The 17,047-nt window shown below is 38.4% G+C and overlaps 1 protein-coding gene across 10 annotated transcripts in view; it reads right to left on the bottom strand.

Moving 5' to 3' along the window:
* The window catches only part of ATXN1 (ataxin 1), a 272,506-nt gene that overhangs the window by 254,218 nt on the left and 1,241 nt on the right, over positions 1 to 17,047 (bottom strand). For 8 of the 10 annotated variants that reach the window (XR_003095869.1, XR_001358650.2, XM_025213217.1 and 5 more), the window contains exon 2: positions 11,659 to 11,780. The gene's annotated coding sequence lies outside the window, so the exon portion shown is untranslated. Of the gene's footprint in view, positions 1 to 11,658; positions 11,781 to 13,336; positions 13,414 to 16,350; positions 16,924 to 17,047 lie in introns of those variants that run through there. The other 2 variants (XM_025213218.1, XM_025213219.1) reach the window with 2 other exon arrangements.

Genomic DNA, 17,047 nt, shown 5'->3' with positions numbered 1-17,047 from the left:
GGGGGGGGGAAGAAGGGTGCATGGTATGAAAGGCCTGTCCAAACAGATCATCTGAATTGTAGGCTCAGAACTCAAGTATGACTAAGAGGGACGAAAAAAAGATAGGTAAAACAGCACTCAAACTTACAGTGTTCCGCAGAAATTATAAAGGATTTGAAATCCTTCAAGTAAGAACAGAATGCAGGAAAAAATGGGAATTCAGAAAAACAAAGAAAGGAGGCAGCCCAGAGTGAAAATGCTGCACAGGTAATGAACCTGGTGAAAGTAAGCAGAAGTGGGTCACGACACATGGCAGCTAGAAGTGCTGACCAAAGTGAAATTTCAGTGGGGAGGGAGGTGTGGAAAAGAATTAACTGGCCAGCAAGCAAGAATAAAGTATGAAAAAGGTAAGTGGGGAAGGGGGCAGTAGAGTGCAGTTCTGAGCAATTTGCAAAGTGAAAAAATTGGAGGAAGGAGGGGAAGTATGTCCCGCTGAAACACAGAAAGATAGAACAACTTTAGACTCAGAGTTTTCATTCCCTACATACCTGAAAGAAAAGCAGAGCTGTAGCTCAACTCTCCAAGCCATAAACAAGCAGCCTCTGATAGGTAAAGCTGATCTGCTAGCAACAGCTCTAATTTTAAAGGGACCAGACTACTTTTGGAGACTTTAGGCCAGATTCAGCACACTCGTTACCCAAGTTTTATGCAAAGGTGATTCTCCTTATATTGTCAATGTAAGAGTGGTGGAATGGCAGAATGAATTAGTCCTCTGGTATTATTGTTAAACAAAATAAGTATGAAACTCTGGTTGCTGCAACATGGTGTACAGTGCCATGAGTTTCAGTGAGATACAATGGCTATGTAAGAACTATTTAAACAGCACTTACTATGATAGTTACTCCCAACTGGTCTAGATAGAAAGAACTTTTTAAAATGTTACAGCTACAGACATAGCAGAAGTGTCTCTTAGTTTGCATTTCTTCCGTTCCTTTTATCCAACATGATGTTCAACAAATTGGACTCCTTACAAAGGGGATATATTTAACTGTTTCTACTTAAGATAATAAAATAAACTTATTCTACACCTATTGTTCATTCTGCAGTTTTAAGTTTCTTTATGCTTCTTTTTGACTATCTCAAATGGATACCAGATGGTAATGGACAGGAGAATCACGTGCAAAATGTCTTTGGGCTAGACACTGTATTTTTCTTGAATCTATGGTAGGATTAAAAGCAATGAGCGCTGAAAGTGTTTAACACCTACCAGGATTTTAAAAGAGGTTTTTCTCTCCCTCTAATTAAAAGGCACCCATAAGGGCTATGGTCTCTCTCTCTCAAACTTTATACAACCATGGAACAAAATTTGACTTTCCTACCTGACACCTTTTTCCTCCTTCAACTTCCTAGGTGCTGTAATGTCCCTGCAGGCCTATGTGCCGTACATATATATGTACAGAGTCCAGAAACAGAAAGAGAGAGTGTGACATTTACTGCTTTGGTTTAAGCACTACAGTTAAGCATAAGTTAATGGATAATCACAATGACCATTCTTACCTTTTTCCATGAAATAGAATATAGATCTCAAAAACACATTACAGAGACAGGACTATGAAATCAATTATCTGTCCTGTATTTAATTAATCAGCTACTGAGCTCAGAAAGTAATTCATAGTTCTTTTCCATGACAACATAATCAAACTAATATGAGACCAGATCACAACAATGAGACCCCAAGAAAACTAGAAAAAGCTTACAGGGTAACCTGTAAACCAGCCCCCCAAGGGAAAAAAATTTGTGGGGGGGAGGGATACAAGCCAAAAGAGTGGAGGCTTCTTACTCATATAGATCTAGGGTATTAACAGGAAAGATCTCCCCCAGATCCATGCAGACAGCTATGTAGACAACTTCTACTACTCCACCAGCCCTCATTGATTTTGGCTTCTTAGCTCCTCCAGGAAACATGCTACTGCTGGCAGGGTGCCCCTGCAGCTGCTCAGCAGCAGACACAGAGGAAATCCAGAGGGAAGGGTACCTAGCTCCAGGAAGTATTAAATTCCACACTAGAAAAAGGGCTTCTTTGCATTTCTTTTGAGTGTCAGCAGGACAGCAGCAGTTCTGAGAAGCCGTTGTCTTGCACTGATGAGTTCTTAAAATCGGATTCTTAAATCTTAAGATGGTAATACCAAAGTAATCTTTCACATTAAGTGAAAGGACATGTTCATGATGTCCACACTAGTTTTATTTACAGTATCTCACATGTGTAATATGAACCTGCATTTTTTTTACCTGTTATTTTACCTCAATACATAATAGCATTTACTAAGAACAACACCTTTTCTGACAGAAGCAAATACTGTGGGAAAAATTCCTACAGTCCTTACTCAAGCTAAACTTGCTTTGAAGTAAAGAGTATTGTCCAAGTTCATAGTTTAGGATGTGGTATCTGGAAAACAGTGGAGAAAATAAAGGGCTTTGACAGTTCGTGATACTAGGAAACAACACTGAGTCTTTTCCAAGACCAATCTAAATCAGTCACCAAAAGCACCAACTCCTGAGTAGCCTTTATTAAGTCTTAATCCCATGAGCAGTGGACAAGTGCCAATATCATAACCTTCATCTTGATTAGCAGTCTACATGCAGAAAGAATGAATGGCCCTTCACCTGGCTAAGGGATCCCTCCATATCAGGGCTGAGGCATTTTGGGGGAGGGAGCACCATTTGAGACTGCAGATTTATTTAAAGAATTTAAACAGAATACAAATTCAAAGCACTAAGAAAAATAAAGCAAATGATTTTATCTTGCCTGTTTTTTAAACATATTTATACTGTATATTATTGTTCATGATTTATAGTTAAAAACACATTTCATTAGTACATATTTACATATACATCTCATAAGAAAATTTTGTGTTTATTGGACCGTACTTTTTGCTTTTTATAAAAGAAGAAAACATTCAAAAGAAAAAAAGTGTCCAAAAAAGTGAAGCATTACTTTACATTTTTCTGTGCTGAAAATAAGAAATAAAATAGGATATTATTGTGGCAGAAAAATATGGATAAAATATAATTTTATCAGTATTTTACTGAGATACTTCAAGCCACATCTGATCAACTTGACTAATCTTCCTTTCAAGGGATACTTTATCTGGTATAGTTTATTAGCACAATTAAAATGGATTATTCTGCTTTGAATTCTACATTTTATAAAGCAAATTTGTAAAATCATTATTCCTGGCCACATACAGACATTACACTTAGACCGGTCTACATGATTGGAAATCTATCTAAATCCATAACTTTACAGAAGTTCAGCACATATAGATGGGTCTAAAAATGGCACAAGTGGTCTAAGACACACCTGGTACAAGGTACACTCAATTCAGACCAATCTAGATTAGATCAGTGAATCAAACAGCTGTAAGATTTTCACAGGAGTACCTAGTTATGCTCTAAAGTGCTTTTTTTCCTGCTAGGAGGCATCATTATGAATTTCTAATAAAATCAGCAAGTCAGATGATGCAATATCATAAAAACGCATGCACCAAATACCATACCCTTTTCAGTTAACATTTAAAACTAACCAAGTCTCAGCTTCTCTGACCAGATTAACAGAAACAGAATATCCATCTATTAACAAGTGTAGGACAATGCTATTCACTGAAGTAAATGCACTAGGACCCTGATGCTGTCCTTACCAAAATCAGTCCTTACCAAAACTCCCACAAAAGTTAACGTCACAGAATCAACCCTCGGTGGTGGAATTTAATAGAAAGACTAATACTAAGAATCACACGTGACCTCTGACCTTAACTCACTTTGACCTTATCAGGGATCTCACATGTAGAATGAGATCAGTATATATCCCCCAGCATGTGCTGTATCCAAGCTCTCCTGAACTCATGTACCCTCCTGGAACAGTCCAATGCTGCAGTTAGCAATGAGGGTGCTTGAGAGTTATAATGCATTCCACAGCCATAAATTGGTGTTGCTGTGACCACCACAGAAGAAGACTGTAAAAGGGAACTGAAGAAACATAAAGACACAGGTAATAATAGAGAAAGCAAAATGATATTTTTCCTTAAGTCACATATTTAAGACACAATAACTCAAAATAACATTTGCTGATACATAAACTAGAAAGCATCCAATATAAAAGAGGATGATTTTTAAAAAGCACACAATTTTTTCACATATTATTTATTTATATGACAGGGTTAGACACTTCAGGGAGGTGTAGTCGGTATTTCCTAATATGCAAGTTGTTGCGGTGGTAGTATTGCTACTGGGTTTGTTTGTTTGTTTTAATTACATATTTTCTCAACAAATGATTTTAATAACCTTCTTGGCTACTACTCCATTCAGGGCACATCCCTGAAATTTAACTGCAACAACAAACAAAAAACCCTGCTTTACTGTCAGAAAATACTGTACATCAGTCACTATTAAGGCTAACATTCACAGCAAATTATTATCATGTCTTACTGTGGTTTCAATGTTCCTAGGGCAAGGCCAAGCAGCATTTAGAAAACAATGATATCCCCAGGCCCATACCTTAGTTTGTGAAGCACAAATTAAACATGGTATTCTGCTCAACAAGCTCATCACTGTTAAGTAACTCATCAGAACATAAAGAGGGAATTATCAAATGGGAATTGCCAAGTAACTGGTCGTCTGATGCAGATGACATACAACTGTTAAAGGGAGGGGCATGCCTGTTAGTCATATGTCAGCATAGAGCCTACTAATCTGTAAAAAAAAAAGTTTTACATATGATTAAATCTATGAGTTAATAACCACCAGTGACACTTGGATACTAAACTTGAAAATTTTTAATACAATAATTTACTAATATTTTTTTATTTGCTTTCACATGCACTGGATTTTCAAATTGGCCTGTTCATGGACTATCTAGGGAAGTCTATGCACACAGCACAGCATCAGAAAGGGTATGTGTTTTGGGGCGTAGAAAATGGGTTTCTTCTCTTCTATTATATAAATTTGAAATTGCACTCCCTACTGGGCTCCTAGGATGTGACACTAACAAGTTACAGCAACACAGAGAAAATATTTGCTGGCAGAAAAAAAAAACCTGAGCAGAAAAAACTGAAGCATTAGAGCTGTACTTTTCTGCAACCATTTTCCTTCCTACAGCTTGACCTTCGTTCAAGTAGTTAGTCACAGAAACGTTTAAATTCACAGAAATTATAATAGGATGAGTGCTTAACAAACAAATAACAATGTGATGCTAAGATTCTACCACTCTGCTCTCATATAGCTAGACATTTACCGTATTTCTGAACATCTAATAAGCTGAAGAATGAAAGAAATCTGGAGTCAAATTTTAAGCTGGTTTCAAAACATGTTCTAGCTGCCTGTTTCCTAAGCAAAACTAACTCAAGGCACTGGCCCAGATGCTCCTCCCCTCCTCTCCCCCACAAAAAGCTTCCTACCTGCTTTCAGTGGCTAGGCTAATATGATTCCCAAACCAGGACACTTCTATGCTGCAGTCAAGACAAATCTCTAATGTGCATGTATGAGCACAGCCATTCGAAATGCATTGAGCAATTTGTACACATGAAAGGATGAGAACAAGAGAACATTTCCTCAAAAATGTGTGCCAGGCACATGTAAAAGTAGAGGTAACTTCCATTATTCTGGCCCCACAAAAATGAAAAAAATTCAATGTCATTCTAAAACTTATTCTGCCTAACACCATTTCAAGGAAATATATAAAACAAACAAACAAACAAACACTGATGGGTTAAAAATCATGGATCTGCTATTTTACTATCTAGCATCTCATGTAGTCATTTTGTATCAAATGAATCATTTTGTTCAAACAGACAAAAATCCAATCCTCTTACCTTTTCCAAAATTAAATTTTAGGTATATTTAAAACAAAGTAATGTTACTAAAGAAAACAACAAGAGGTTTCATTTTTCAAAATGTTGAAGTGAAACATGCCGACTTTCTCAAATATTTTCAACCAAAACAATTGAATCAATTCTTTACATAGCAACCATTTTTACTCAACTAGTATGTATATTTTTTGGTTAAAGAAAAGCACCTCAAAACTTCACCTAATTATAATTGCAAACATCCAAGGAAAAATTTCCTTAGTCCTGCTATAGTAACAGACTTTATATTGTTAAAAGAAATCATTTTTAAAATACAGATTGTGTGTTATTTTAATTACTATTTTTAACAAGTTTTTGATAACTTTACTTCTTTCAAAGCCAGGCAACAAAAAGCCAAGAAATTAATTTTACTTTCAGGCTCTTAATGCTGTAATATCGCTAAGTCAATCACTGCAGTTAAACATTAATGTGAAATTTCAAAATAAAGTAGCTTTGCATTTCATTTTAACATTTTACAATATAGTTTTTAATTTAAATTTGTGGTTGTAAGTTGACAGTACTCTTGTAATCTTGGCCTGATTTTTAATTTTTCAAAGGATCACTTTTAGTTCTTAAAATCAGGTTTAAAATATTCCAGATTCTCATATTCCATTAAAAAAACCTTCAGAAACAAGTATCTATGGGTAGGCCTACATGGCACAACACAGAGCTCTACAGAAATACCCAAAGGAGTTGGCATAGGAACGTAGGACTGAAAAGGGCACAAATCCAGTCCCCTTCATTCACAGTAATCAGATTTTTAAATCCTTACACATGACTACAAGGTGCACTATCCATGACACCCAGAACATTGTACAGTATACTATATGTAAAAGCAGGGGAAATTAAGGCACCTCAGTGCTCGTCCACTGCTATGACAGGGAAGCAATAGGTTAGCACAGGAGTGGGCAAGATGCGGCCCGCGGGCTGCATGCAGCCCACCAGGCTATTCTATCCAGCCTGCAGGATAGAAAAAAATTTCTATCCTGCAGGCCGGATTCCTAAAATTCTTAATTTAAATTCCTAAAACATTTAGAAAATTAATATTTATCTGCCCCTGGCTGCCTGTAATGCAGCCCTCAATGGCTTGCCAAAACTCAGTGAGCAGCCCTCTGCCCAAAATAATTACCCACCCCTGGGTTAGCAGAAGATCCTAGAAAAAAGACCATGCCCCATGCCACAGAGGAAGGCAGCCTCCCTCCTTTGCCCCTCCTGATCCAGTCTGTGCCAATCTCATAGAAAGAACTCCTTCCAGACTCTAGATTTGGCAGTTGGTATAATCCTGAGCAGTAGAGCAAGACTCTCTATCCAAGAACATCTGGGGTAAGGACCGACAGGAACATCAGCACATCTCAGGCAAAATCCCACACCTTTTACTGTGGCCAACATAAAAAACAATACTGGAACATTAGCAGTGTGTTCCACCCATCTAATTTGTGCCGCTGTCAGCAGGGCATACTAGCCTGGGCAAAACACCATATAAATGCAACTATACTGTTTCCTGTACTTGTGCTAGCTTGTTCAGACCTAGCTCAGGTATCTCTGCATGGCACTACATACCCTAATTTAGAAATGGCAACCTAAACCATGGCTTGAATCCCAGATTAGGTCGCAAGTGAACACAGGTTTAGCGGTCTCATCTTACGCCCAGCACAAAACACCACCAATTTATACATGTCACAAAACCATCATATAATCTGCCACAAGACCAGCAATCTCTCAACGGGCCTAGCTAAAGCTGAAGTAAAGAAGGTCAGCTATGAGATGACAAGCAGAGCAATGTGGAGGAGACCTGCTTCTGTGATACCAGTCTGCACCATGAAGTTTTCATTTTCATTTACACTAAATTTATTCACACACTTAAATACAAAACAAGCAATTACAAAAATTAAATGTGATTTCTAATTACTATCCAATTATACCTAGTTGAAATCTGTCTTCATTCTCCTGCTGCTCCTAGCTCAGTCAAAAAATCTCCACCACCTCCTTTTAGCCCTACCGCCACTGCATGCCTTCACATATAAAAATGAAAAGGCAAAACCCAGCCATTCTAAGAAACATCAACACTGCTTTATAAAACAGCCAGCAGGGGGCACTAATATCTTCTCCACAAAGACCAATTACATCATCGTCTTTTTATTTAAAAGTATGTTAAATGGCTACACTACCACTTTCCTCTAAATGAGCCAGAAAAGAGTGTTAACTGTATGTTAGAAAAGCACCACGTTTAAAACCATATCCTATGTAAAAGGTTGACTTGTTAGGCAACAAATACCCTAGTGAATGAAATTTCAGTAAGGATTGCTACAAATAGACAGTTGCTATAGAGTCAGCTAGATGTCATAATATGATTAATAGGTATCAAATGACTTGAACAGTGGAAAAAGATGAAAAGGAAATCTTTGCTTCTCAAAATGTCCAGTCTCTCATTTAAAATCCTCTTAAAACTTTAAAAGAAAGCACTGAGTCACTTGCTTACATGAAATGAAGCAATGCCAGCCCTGAACAAAAAAAACAGTAACTCTCACTATATTTTTGTTTTGTTCTGGCCTAAAATTTACATAAGTCAAGATTAAATTAACAGCAGTATTTTATTTAAATTTTACTAACCCCCATGTCCATATTGAGATAAAGCACTTACAAAACTCATACTGACATTAGCCTAAATTAGAATAGTTAACACTAAAGGTTTCATTCAACAAATGCTGACACACAAGAGTGTCTTTACTGCCTGAAGTCAATGGGATAACCCCTGTCAACAGGGTTACATACATACATGGTTGTACAACTAGGCCTTAAGTAAAGACTTGAGGATTGGATTTGACATATGGTATATTAAATCAAAGGTGCCCGAAATGTTGTCTCTTGTATAAAGAGCCAGCTAGTCTCCATAAAATGGAAGACTACAGCTACCATCCCTAAAACAATAGTGGAGCAGGAAAGGTTTGTAGGATGCAAAGCTCCATCTTGATTTGCGGGATGAAGACATGTTTCAGCCACCAGCAACATGTCTCACAACTTTTCAGGGCTCCCCATGGGTCCACGGGGAATCCCACAAGCCATAGCCCTGAATGCTACGTTAGGTAAGGCCTGGTCCCTGCTCATGGGGATGGCCAGGGGTGACATGGTGCCCCAGACCCTGATCCCAGCATGTGGCCTCGGTAGAAGCAACATGGACACAGGGTCTAATCCCAGTACACTGGGTCCAGTGGAGGCAGCACGGGGCCTGATCTGTGTCACTCAGGCCAAAAGATTGGGCGTCTATACAGGTGACTGGGGTGGGGGAAAGGGGGTACATATAAGCATTTTAATTAGAAGCGGCTCTAATTAAAACTCTGTTGCATCACGTGTATTCAGCATACCACATTTCAAAATGGCAGTCGGAGCGCTTTAAGGAAAGTTTGTTTAATGAGCTTTAGTTAAAGTGCCTCTGCCACCATTTTGAAACATGAGATGCTGACTACATGAGACGCTGCAGCACAATGGAGTGTTCTGATTAGTTGATTAATCTGATTAATTGAGTCTGTTATGCATTCCAATCAAAACACATCAGAACACGTGTATAGGCACCCACTGAGTATCACTGGCGTAGCCTGTCTGTAGCTGCTGGCTGTGGTTCCCACTTTTTCATAAGTTACAACTCTGGGTGCCATTGTGTTAATCCAGTGACAAGAGAGAATCCGTGTACCCAGCCAGTGTCCACTGAGATAACTTTTACCTTATTTAATATGTGATCTTACTCTGGAACAAATTAGGAATACCTGCTAAAGATGGTACACAGTTGTAATGTGATTAAAGCAGCAGGACCTTTGCATTTTAACTACAAAAAGAACAATACTGAAATTAAACTTGGTCTAATACCTGTTAAGGGACACAGCATGACGCAAGCTATTCAGACACAGACAAAGCAAAGCTGCACTCTTGTTATGACTGTGGGTAAGAGTGAATTTCACTGGACCTGACGTTATTGTTTATGCCTAATGTTTACTTACTGTTTATAGTATTGTTTTCCGTGCAATCACAAGAAATGTTAGTTACTAAAATATTCAAGGTGACTTAACAATACATTGTGGGTACTACAATCTGGGCATTCAGAAGACACTTAGATTTGATTAATATGGTTTAATTTCTTATTTCTTCCAGCTACCAGATAGAAGCTTTTTCTATAGTAACCTTTTCTGTAAATAAAAATAATTTTATAAAATCTGTCCTAATTCTGCAAAAATAAATTGCTCAGTTGCCATGTTAATGATAAGGTAAAAAGAATACTCCACCTGATTTCCCAAATTGACATCCACTATCAAGTCATTTTGGGCACCTATACACATGCTCTGGGGTGTCTGTGTGTGTGGGGCGGAGGAACGCATTTTAATTAGAGCAGCTCTCAGGAGCCAGCCTGATTAAAATGCCCGCAGCATCTCGTATAATCAGCATCCTGAGTTTCAAAATGGCAGCAAGGGCGCTTTAACTGAAGTTTGTTCAATAGCTTTAGTTAGTGTCTCCCCCACCATTTTGAAACACGGGGACGCCAAATACACAAGATGCTGCAGCAAACTCAATTAATCAAATCTGCTCCAATGCATTCTACTCAAAATGTGTTGAAGCATGTGTAAAAGTGCCCTTTCCTTCTAAAACTGGAGGGTGATAATATATTAGTGCAACAGTGCTTTGTTTGGCATTTCACTCTCAAAAAGAATAATGCTCCAAAGAGATGTAGTAGTTACCAGTAAGCCCCTCCATGCTAGCTGATTACTGTAAATGGTAAGAGGCATGTTTTTACATCCAACTACTTGCTTAGACTACTTCCCTTTAAAGTACAACCCCCATCCTGTAGCCACAATAAAATGTAAATTATGTGTTGTAAACTTCACTGTGACATACTGTATACATAAAAAGTTATTTCACATCAGAGACTTTCTGATCAGCTTTTCATAATTAAAAACCTGTAACAGTTTTTTTTCTGGATTTAAATAATAAAAACCTTTTCAGGTCTAATTGCTCAGTTTAATGTGATATTACTTAAAGGAAGAGCATATTTTCTTCCTGTGACCTTTGTTCGTATTTTTTAACAGTAACACTACTGGCAATCCCAGCATTCAAAAATCATGAGTCAGACCCCAAAGCATCATGATGTTGGCCTAGAAACAAAGAGAATTTTAAAAAAAGATTTATTTTTATTTTCAGTCTGACTGTTGAGCTTTCATGTTTTCAGGCATTTCTCTACAACCATAAAGGGTAGAAATGTACTTTAAAAAAAGGAGAGGAATAAAAAAAAAGGGGGAGGGAGACAACAGTTGAGTTTCTCGTTTTAATCACATCACTCCAGGAGCTGGGGATTTAAGGAAAACAACATATATTTTGAGTAATTCAATACATTCACAAGAGATGACAACACTGTTTAAGCCAGAGTAACAAAAACACAAATACCTATTTAGATATGTCACCAGTGGCTGGATACGTATGGTTTTAAGGGAGAATCTGTAGGCCAGACAGGGTTTTCTGGCCGAGAGAAGGTTGAAAAATGCAAAAAAGCTGCAGGAAACAGGAACCACACATTCACACACATATACAATTTTTTTTATGGATGGCAGATTACAGCAAAGATCAAAGGATGCAATTTTTTCATTCATTACATAGTCCTTTAGCAAGTGAATACATTTTGACCGAAAGTAAACCTAAAACCCACTCACCTAAAACACAGCATCCTACACAAGACACAGGAGACATGGGAAGTAATGGAATTTTTCTGACAGGGGTTTATAAAGCGTTATGTTCTCACCTTATTTACAATGCATTTCTCTTCAGTGAAAATGAAAATAATGATGGGTCACTGTCCAGTGGGGGTCAAAAAGAAATTCACAGCTTGTATTGCTTGCCCATCTGAGTTGGTTTGCAATGTGACTGGTGATCCAAAAGTGGAAGACATAGAAAACAAAATAAAGGAGGGAGAAACAGTTAACTACTAACCAATTTTACATATACTGGCCTTAAAATTGTTAGAAGACTTCTATTAAGCAACTGCTTTTTGTAATATGCAAGTACAAACCAACTGAAAATTCATTTCCTCATCCCAGCTCCTTTATTCAGGCTAAAAGATCATAGTAATAATTTTAGGAATCATAACCCTTTCGTGACATTTTATTTGAGGTGGGACATTACCTTAAAAAAAAGAACATTTTAAGAACATTATCCAGATAAAAAACGAACTAGATGCCTAGCCCTCATTATTAGATTTGGCAGCATTTCCCTGGAATTCTGGAGTTCAAGACATTATACTGCAAACTCCTAGATAATGCAAACAAAGATGTGCACTATTGCTGCAATTTTATTTATTCATTAAAAATTATGAAGAGCCACATTCAGATTTCTGCTGGCACTGCATATTAAACAAAATATGTTTTGTTTTTTTCACTTGGAACCTCACCAAATGTTTTGTCACTCTTGAGACAATAATAGAATTTAGTCAAACCATTTCTCCTGTGCATTTTTGTGTTTGAGTTTACAAAGACATCTACGGTCACCTCTCTATGCACTTGCACAAATGCCATGCTTAACTTTAAGCAGGTAATTATGTCTAACCTTATGCAGCAGGGCATTTAATAGGATTTAAGAACATTCTTAAGTGAATTTCCATACCGAGCCCAATAACGCATCCATATATGCAGATGTGCATATGTTATCAGTGGCGTAAAGATACTCATTGAGCACATGGGGCTGGGGGTTTGGGGAGGAGGGGAGGACACCACTCTGCTCACTCCACTCTTCTCTTCCCGCCACACACACTATTTGGTGCAGCACTGCCCTGCCCAGCAAAGGCTCCCAGCTTGGGGTGGGGTGTCCTGCCACCCCCTCATTGTTGGCACCTAGGGCAGGTGCCATCCTACAACCACGTATGTTATAAAACACAACGCCTCTGCACATTATAGTTATGGGAGAACATACAGTGAAGTAGTATCCTAAGAATCTATATACACTGATCACAAGAAGAAACTGCATTGATTTGTCCAGTTATTGTCCAGACATCTGTTCAAAGAGATGCTAAAACTTAAACATTTTATACAGTAATATCATCTGAGTCAAATCACCTTAAACTTTTCCTATTTTTTAAAGAAAAATATATATTTTTAGCGTTGTGAACATTACCTCAGACCCCAAAATATAACATGCAGGTTCTCCATGTCCAAAGATAAATAAAATATGCCTTGCTTAAAATTATGCAAAACATAACATGAAAATATTGACTTGTTCACTTCATTTTAGTTTTAAAAGCTTCAGCTATTGAATTTCTTATGTACAACCTTCCCTAGCATGCAGCACATTTCTTTTGTCTGAAAAAACTTACCTGTGCTAAGCCTGCCACACTTCTGTTTGTCATGCTTATTATATTTGGACTTGCTTAAGCAGCAGGCCCCATTTCAATTTGTTCTCTGAACTGATTTAAGTTGTACGTACTGTACCTGAACAGTCTTCCACAACAGCTAATCTCTCAAAACCAGCTGAGAGTACAGTCAGCTGAGAGCCATCCCTGGTTAGCCTTTTCTGAAAATATGTCTCAGAATGTGCTCTCTCTCATACCAAACGTGTGCAGTAAACACTTCAGACCCCATATGCAAGGTTAAAACGTTTTTGAAACCAAACTACACTTCTTGATTACATTTTCCTATTAGTAAACCACAACAAAAGCAGTGTACTATATGAAGAATGACAACACTGAGACAAGCCCCTTTTGAAGTGAAGGAGAATTTAAGCCACTGAACTTCAATACGAGCAGGATTAGGGCTGATTTTGTTTCACTAGTTCTATTACTAACACAACTATTTTTTATATTTCAGTGTTCATATCAAGAGCTGCTTTAAAATGACTGTATTTAAATGCCCATTTTTTTAAACTAGGATGAAACCAGGCCACTGAGTAGATTACATAAAGATTTTCTTTTTCTTAGAGGAAAGGAAACTTCAGGCCTGTTATAAAATATCCTGTAAAATAAGGCCATTTTTGTCAAGCTTTTATAATGAATTCAGGAGGGGAGGGGGAGACTGCTTTTCAGAAGTCTCACTTATGCATATACAGCATTTTTAAACCATATTTACACTTTCCATGCTGTGCCACATTATAAACAACTTGTCATAAGACACAATATGTATAAAGAGCATGATGCAGTACAAAGGATCATTCTGTCAGAGCTGCTTTGTGTGGTTGTTTCTGTTTCTCCAGGCCCGTGGTTCCTCATCTGCACTTACAGTTTCAAGCAGTCTCCTCCATACCCAGGCTGAAAGTGGCTGCACAGCTTAGGAGATGACAAATACCCTTGCTTTATAAACAACAGATCCAAGTCAGTCGGGGCACTGAAAAGTTTGCACGTAAGTGTGAGAAACTGTTTATGAACCCCCCGATGAGAACCAAGGGCTCTGCTTGGCAGACAGACAGAAACCTGTGGGCTCAGTTACACTGCACCTGGGACTGTAAACTGACAGGCACTGCCAGCTTTGAGCCAGAGACAGACAGTACTCATTACCTTCTCCAGCCCCTCGCTTCAACACCAGAACTATTAAAAAAGCTATTTTAGGTTCAGGATATCATTTAGAACTTGGTCCAGGAAGGTGCTGAGTCCTGAACAATTGGGAGCCCTGGCTGACTGACAGCTTTCTGGATCAAACTATTAAAGCTACAGGGCCAAGTTCATCCATTAGCATAAATGCTTGAAAACTATTATCTTGAACAGAGATATTAACCACTTATGGCAGTGGTAAACATAGCTTCTTGGGCACAGATCTGAAGTCCTTACTCACAGAAAACTCCTATTCAAGTCCATAAGAATTTTACCTAAGAAATGTATGAAGATTTACACACACAATGGACCAGACTCTGGGCTCCATAATTGTGGTGTAAGTGTCAAATAGCTCCAATAAATGGAGTTACTCTGGATACAGTCCCATGTAAAGAAGCTCATAAATCAGCCCACTGGAGTCACTCCAGTTGACACCAATTAAACAGCAAGCCAAATATAGGCTACTGATTAAAAATGGGGGGTTTTGCTTGTTTTTTCTCTCTGAAAACTGGCTTAATAGAGAGCAGTTCCCAAATCAGAGACTGAACATACGTGTAAACATAAATACACACAAATATATTTCTCCATGAGTATGTTATGAAATGGCAGTATGCAATTTGAAGGCACTTAAAGTGCACTTTCACAATTAAAGCAGCATTATAAATTTAGTAGCCAAAGGCCTTCATTCATATGTTATGATAAAACAAAACTAAGAAGAGTATGAAAACAGACAAGAGAGTGATATAAAAAAAAATGAATCGACCTGTAATGAGAAGGTCTCTGATAAAAGAGCTATTCCTCCTAACGTTTTAGAAAGTGAAATTGGAAATTCAATGACCAAGTAAAACACATGAAGGCCCCAATCTTGCTAAGAATTACAAACATGCTTATAACAACACATTCTTTGACGTAAGTGATAATGCTGATGCCAGTTATCCATCACTTTCGTTCTGCTAGTCAGAGCACGTAAAGTTAGGCATGCGGTTTGGGGCCTAAGCTGTTAGCCCTCAGACCTGTGATATCTTTCATGCACAATTTCAGCCTTCACATGGTTAAACACCTAGCCCACTAAAATGATTAGACTGGGGACTAAACATTTAGATAAGCCTGGAAAAAAGTTTAGAAGGAGTAGCAAACATTTGTTGATTCACAAACAATAAACACTAGAGTAATTTCCCTGACTAGGTCAATATATTTGCATACTGTGCACAAATGTAAAAACTGCCTGATGCTGTAGCACTCGAGGAGCATCTTTCACATACTCAGTGGTCAGGAAATGATTACAATATGCTGAAACATTCTGCAAGAAGACAGAGCAGTCAGCTATGCAGGCTGCACAACATAAATACAGTACATACACCGCTTGAGGTAGCCTAGTCACAAGACAAACACACCTGAATGGACGATGAATACTGTCTGTTACCATGGCAGCCTGATCTAATTACATGACTGATCAGGGCTAGAGTAAGTGCACTGAAAACCTACACCACTGACATGTATCTACATGATGACAGAGAGATAGACAGACAAGAGTTGAAGAAAACCTATCAACCTTTGCCTTACATAAACGACGATAATAAAGCCAGCCTTTTCTGAGAATTGCTGCCTGTAAAATATTGGACCATTTTTTTATTTTATTTTTTTTTTTTTATATATGCATGTATGTTTGGGGACAATGAGACAAAATTGTAAGCTGTTCTAAGAAGACACCTTGCTGCATCTCACCAAAAAAAAAAAAAGCTACAGCATATTTTTTTTCTCTCACCCTCAATTTTCTCTCCCTCATTCATAATCCTTTTTCCAGGTTATAAAACTGAACTGACTTCACTGTCCAAAGCAACATAACTACATTAACCTGCTATCTGAATTTTGCAGTAGCTAAAGGTCTGGGTTGGAAACTGAAATGAAAAGCCCTCGACTTACCTAATATATAATCAAAGTAACCGGCTATGCCAGACCATGTCTGACATGCAGCCTGCCCCTGCTGCATAAAATAGATAGCAGGAATCCTTACGTTTTAAGGAGAACCTGCATGACGAAATACAGATGTCTTCATGCCACCAAATATAAAAAGGCTTTGGAGAACTAAGGTCATCTGCCTCCCGCATTTCTTATTTGCTCGTAAAGGGCAGGCGGAAGGGACAGTGGTTTTTTTACACTGCATTTCTAACCCAGGCGTTCATCAGAAGGCGCTTCTCTTTTTCATTTTTTTTTTACTGATTATATCCGGAGTCCAGCCTCGCCCGGGGGGGGCCAAAGAGTGGCTCCCCCCCGAAAACTTGCTGCCTGCAAGAGTCCCCATTGCCCTGCGTAGGGTAAACAGAAATAAAAATAGCTCAGCCTTCTCCTTATATAATGCGCTGGGAGGAGAGGGAGGTTTTTTCTCCCGTGTTTCCTCTTCAGCGACTGCTCCCCATCCCCGCTCACATCCCACCAGGCCTCACTCTGGTCATAATAATGATAACACTAATACTACTAATAATAATGCGATGGTTATTTCCCCCCCCCATCAGCCTCATCACTTCTGGTGGGAGCTGGACTTGACAAGGCTGGAGGGGGGGTGTTGTTTTGGAGGTGGTTTGTAGGGCCGCCGGCTCCCAAGGGCCGGGGAAGGCGGCCG

The sequence above is a fragment of the Alligator sinensis genome, unplaced genomic scaffold (genome assembly GCF_000455745.1).
Source record: "Alligator sinensis unplaced genomic scaffold, ASM45574v1 scaffold743_1, whole genome shotgun sequence".
Taxonomy (NCBI): Eukaryota; Metazoa; Chordata; order Crocodylia; family Alligatoridae; genus Alligator; species Alligator sinensis.
This window is presented reverse-complemented; position numbering and strand designations above follow the sequence as displayed.